Here is a 5790-nt window from a genome sequence, read left to right as displayed (position 1 = left end):
GATACCGGTTCCGGGGCGTCACACTCATAAAGCAATAAATCAAAGTAAAGGTATTGAAGCAACACAAAGGAAGATTAAGTTTCAGCAGTTGCTTTCAACTTATAACATGTATATCTTATGGATATTGTCAATGTAAAGTAATATAACAAGTGCAATATGCAAGTATGTAGGAATCAATGCACAGTTGACACAAGTGTTTGCTTCTTGAGGTGGAGAGAAATAGGTGAACTGACTCAACATAAAAGTAAAAGAAAGGTCCTTCAAAGAGGAAAGCATCGATTGCTATATTTGTGCTAGAGCTTTTATTTTGAAAACATGAAACAATTTTGTCAACGGTAGTAATAAAGCATATGTATCATGTAAATTATATCTTACAAGTTGCAAGCCTCATGCATAGTGTACTAATAGTGCCCGCACCTTGTCCTAATTAGCTTGGATTACCGGGATTATCATCGCAATACACATGTTTTAACCAAGTGTCACAAAGGGGTACCTCTATGCCGCTCGTACAAAGGTCTAAGGAGAAAGCTCGCATTTGGATTTCTCGCTTTTGATTATTCTCAACTTAGACATCCATACCGGGACAACATAGACAACAGATAATGGACTCCTCTTTAATGCATAAGCCTTTAGCAACAATTAATGTTCTCATATGAGATTGAGGATATATGTCCAAAACTGAAACTTCCACCATGATTCATGGCTTTAGTTAGCGGCCCAATGTTCTTCTGTAACATTATGCATGCTCTAACCATTAAATGAGTGGTAAATCTCCCTTACTTCAGACAAGATGGACATGCATTGCAACTCACATGATATTCAACAAAGTGTTGATGGCGTCCCCAGGAGCATGGTTATCGCACAACAAGCAACTTAATAAGATATAAAGTGCATAAGTACATATTCAATACCACAATAGTTTTTAAGGCTATTTGTCCCATGAGTTATATATTGCAAAGGCGAATGATGGAAATTTAAAGGTAGCACTCAAGCAATTTACTTTGGAATGGCGGAGAAATACCATGTAGTAGGTAGGTATGGTGGACACAAATGGCATAGTGGTTGGCTCAAGGATTTTGTATGCATGAGAAGTATTCCCTCTCGATACAAGGTTTAGGCTAGCAAGGTTATTTGAAACAAACACAAGGATGAACCGGTGCAGCAAAACTCACATAAAAGACATATTGTAAACATTATAAGACTCTACACCGTCTTCCTTGTTGTTCAAAACTCAATACTAGAAATTATCTAGACCTTAGAGAGACCAATTATGCAAACCAAATTTTAGCAAGCTCTATGTATTTCTTCATTAATGGGTGCAAAGTATATGATGCAAGAGCTTAAACATGAGCACAAAAATTGCCAAGTATCAAATTATTCAAGACATTTTAGAATTACTACATGTAGCATTTCCCGATTCCAACCATATAACAATTTAACGAAGAAGATTCAACCTTCGCCATGAATACTATGAGTAAAGCCTAAGGACATATTTGTCCATATGCAACAACGGAGCGTGTCTCTCTCCCACACAATGAATGCTAGGATCCATTTTATTCAAACAAAAACAAAAACAAAAACAAACCGACGCTCCAAGCAAAGCACATAAGATGTGATGGAATAAAAATATAGTTTCGGGGGAGGAACCTGATAATGTTGTCGATGAAGAAGGGGATGCCTTGGGCATCCCCAAGCTTAGACGCTTGAGTCTTCTTAAAATATGCAGGGGTGAACCACCGGGGCATTCCCAAGCTTAGAGCTTTCACTCTCCTTGATCATATTGTATCATCTCCCTCTCTTGATCCTTGAAAACTTCCTCCACACCAAACTCGAAACAACTCATTAGAGGGTTAGTGCACCATTAAAATTCACATGTTCAGAGGTGACATAATCATTCTTAACACTTCTGGACATTGCACAAAGCTACTGGACATTAATGAAACAAAGAAATTCATCCATCATAGCAAAAAAGGCAATGCGAAATAAAAGGCAGAATCTGTCAAAACAGAACAGTCCGTAAAAATGGATTTTATTGAGGCACCAGACTTGCTCAAATGAAAATGCCCAAATTGAATGAAAGTTGCGTACATACCAGAGGATTACGCACGTAAATTGGCATATTTTTCTGAGCTACCTACAGAGAGGCAGGTCAAAATTCGTGACAGCAAAGAAATCTGTTTCTGCGCAGTAATCCAAATCTAGTATGAACCTTACTATCAAAGACTTTACTTGGCACAACAATGCACAAAACTAAGATAAGGAGAGTTTGCTAAAGTAGTAAACAACTTCCAAGACTCAAATATAAAATAAAAGTACTGTAGTAAAAACATGGGTTGTCTCCCATAAGCGTTTTTCTTTAACGCCTTTCAGCTAGGCGCAGAAAGTGTATATCAAGTATTATCAAGAGATGAAGTATCAACATCATAATTTATTCTAATAATAGAATCAAAAGGTAACTTCATTCTCTTTATATGGAAGTGTTCCATACCTTTCTTGAGAGGAAATTGATATTTAATATTACCTTCCTTCATATCAATGATAGCTCCAACAGTTCGAAGAAAAGGTCTTCCCAATATAATGGGACAAAATGCATTGCATTCAATATCCAAGACAACAAAATCAACGGGGACAAGGTTATTGTTAACGGTAATGCGAACATTATCAACTCTCCCCAAAGGTTTGTTTGTAGAATGATCAGCAAGATTAACATCCAAATAACAATTCTTCAATGGTGGCAAGTCAAGCATATCATAAATTTTCTTAGGCGTAACGGAAATACTTGCACCAAGATCACATAAAGCATTACAATCAAAGTCATTGACCTTCATATTAATGATGGGCTCCCAACCATCCTCTAACTTTCTAGGAATAGAAGTTTCAAGTTTTAGTTTCTCCTCTCTAGCTTTTATGAGAGCATTTGTAATATGTTTTGTAAAGGCAAAATTTATAGCACTAGCGTTGGGACTTTTAGCAAGATTTTGTAAGAAATTTATAACTTCAGAGATGTGACAATCATCAAAGTCTAAACCATTATGATCTACAGCAATGGGATCATCATCCCCAATGTTGGAAAAAAATTCAGCAGTTTTATCACAGGCAGTTTCAGCAGTTTTAGCAGTTTCCGGCAGTTTTGCAGGCTTTGCATTAGAAGTGGAAACATTGCCAACACCAATTCTTTCACCATTATTAGTAGGAGGTGCAGCAACATGTGGAGAATTAGCATTGCTATTGGTGGTAATCGTCCAAACTTTAGCTACATTATTCTCTTTAGCTAGTTTTTCATTTTCTTCTCTTTCCCACCTAGCATGCAATTCGGCCATCAATCTTATATTCTCATTAATTCTAACTTGGATGGCATTTGATGTAGTAACAATCTTATTTTCAATATCCTTATTAGGCATAACTTTCAATTTGAAAAGATCAACATCAGAGGCAAGACTATCAACCTTAGAAGCAAGAATATCAATTTTATTGAGCTTTTCCTGAACAGATTTGTTAAAAGCAGTTTGTGTACTAATAAATTCTTTAAGCATAGCTTCAAGACCAGGGGGTACTGTAACGGCCCCGGGTAGTACCCCTAATAGCATTGTCTGTTCTTTTCCTTTTCTGCATCATCATGACATCTTGCATCACATCATCCATGTTTTTAACAAATAAAAATTATTTTATAAACCCCCTCCTCCTAGGCCTCTCTATCTCTTTGGCCCATCTCTCCCTCTCTCCCCCCACAGCCCACCTCCAAAGCCCACCTTCCACCTGGCCCGTACCCCTTCGGCCTCCTTCTTTTCTTCTCCATCCTCGTCACGGTGGACAGCGACATGAGCACGCACATGGCGTGCGCTGCCCCTGGTCCTCCACCTCCCCTCCTCTTTTAATCTCCACCACGAGCCCTAGAAACCCTACACCACCTCCCATCCTAGCGCCGCCAATTCCCTTCTCGGTTCTCTCTTTCTTCCCCACATACAACAACGAGAGGGAAAACCCCCGTACACCTCTGTACCTTCCCCTCCATGGCGCTGCTGCTCCCGACCGCCCCTCGCCGAGCTAAGGCCATCTCCAGAACCGCCCCGACGTCCTTGTTGTCCTCCTCCAAGGAATCGAGCCGGAGCTCTCCCAATCGCCGCCAAATTCACCGATTCCATCTCCAACCTCGGTGGGAAAAGCTTCGATTTAGAACGTCTCCGCCCTCCTCTGGCCCATCCGAGCCTTTCAGCACGATCCCGGTGAGTTTCCGCACCTCACGGACCCCTTCTTCTTCTGGTTCCTTCTCTAATCCGTCAAGCCGGCGTTGACCTCCGTTTACCGCAGGCAAAGCTCGTCGCCGGCAACCTTCCGGTGGTGCTCCGCTCAAGGCGCGACCTGTTCCTGCTTCCCCATGTCACGGCGCTTCTTCCCCGCCATGTAGCCTGCCCCGATTGATGCTCGACATGGTCTCCGTCCGCCATGCTGCTTCTGGAACCGAGCTCCGCCGTGGACTACTACAAAAGGGTGCGCATCTCAACCTTGTCAACATCTGCACAGTAGCCTGTTTGGTCCGTTCCTTCAATCCGGATCAAGAGATCCTGAGTTCAAATCCCAATTTCGGCAGAAAACCACAACCTTTTTGATACTTTTCCGATCTGACAGGTGGACCCCACCCGTCAGCCTCTGCCAGCGCCACATCAGCTCCCCTGCCTCGTCAGTGTCACAGTCAGCGACCCTGGCCCCGCAAGTCAGCCCCTGTGGCTAGACCCTCCTCGGTATAAAACGCTTTTCCTATATTCTCTATTTTCTGAAAATTACAGAATGTGTTCAAATCTTGCATAATTCATATCTTTTAAACCGTAAATCAAAACACAACATTTTATATATGAAAATTGATCAGAAAAATGAGATGAACATGAATATGCCATTCATACATCTGTTTGCATCTCGCATCATGTCGCGCGTTGATAGTTTGTGCTTTTCACCTCACATAATATGCGGAGTATTTCGGATATCCACCTAGGATTTCTCCGCTCCGTTTAACTTTGAAGTAGCGCACCCCTTCCATGTTGTACCATGCTAATCCACCCTTAAATTTGACGATAGAAAATGAAACTCCAACTCTAATTTGATTGTCCGGGGTTCCCACTCCGATTAATATGGATAAGTTGCATTGCACCATATCTGCCATGTCATGCATATCATCTTGATCATGCTGGATCTTCTTTATCCGTAGTAGTAAGAATTGCATACGTTGTGTGTGTTCCAGCATTTGCTTCTTCCCGGATAGGATCACGAAGTGGTGTGGTGAGATACGACAAGTCCTCCGGATGTTCCTCGGCAAGCTTTTACATGCAAGCATTTCCCCTATACTCCTGTCCCTGCAGGAGTCGCTCACCTATTTTATTTTGCCTTCTCCCTCATCCTATCCTTAAGTTGCGTTCTTTTCACGTGTCCCTTCCACTTGTTACCTCAAGCAGCCCATATTGCCACCACCACCTCCTACAGCTATTGTTTGGTTCCGAGTCTGCCCTTGCGAGTCGTAGTGCATGCTAGTGCTATTTTATCTCGTTACCGTTTTGTTATCTTATCGGGTTATATGTTGGGAAGAATCATTGTTACTTTAGTTGTTGACATTTGTTTAGCGGAGGCATCGGTGGGTCAGCTGATCGTTTTGTGACGGCTCACTTGTGTTTCCTAAATATCTTAGGACCCCGAGTTCTTGTTATCTCGTTCCGAGACTGAGCGCTCTAACCACACGTGGGTATGCTTACCGGGTCTCCCCTCGACCACTGCCGGAATCTACAACTTTGTCCAGTGGCCACA

At 41.8% G+C, this 5790-nt stretch overlaps 1 long non-coding RNA gene across 1 annotated transcript; it reads left to right on the top strand.

The window, feature by feature from the left end:
• Positions 1-3916: 3916 nt before the first annotated feature.
• Positions 3917-5281, top strand: LOC124682764. Its single transcript, XR_006996429.1, has 4 exons — positions 3917-4223; positions 4309-4488; positions 4627-4739; positions 5234-5281. It is a non-coding gene; the product is annotated as an uncharacterized LOC124682764 (long non-coding RNA).
• The last annotated feature ends 509 nt before the right edge of the window (positions 5282-5790 follow it).

Source organism: Lolium rigidum, chromosome 1 (assembly GCF_022539505.1).
Source record: "Lolium rigidum isolate FL_2022 chromosome 1, APGP_CSIRO_Lrig_0.1, whole genome shotgun sequence".
NCBI lineage: Eukaryota > Viridiplantae > Streptophyta > Magnoliopsida > Poales > Poaceae > Lolium > Lolium rigidum.
Note: the sequence above shows the minus strand (reverse complement) of the source record. Positions and strands in the feature narration are given on the sequence as shown.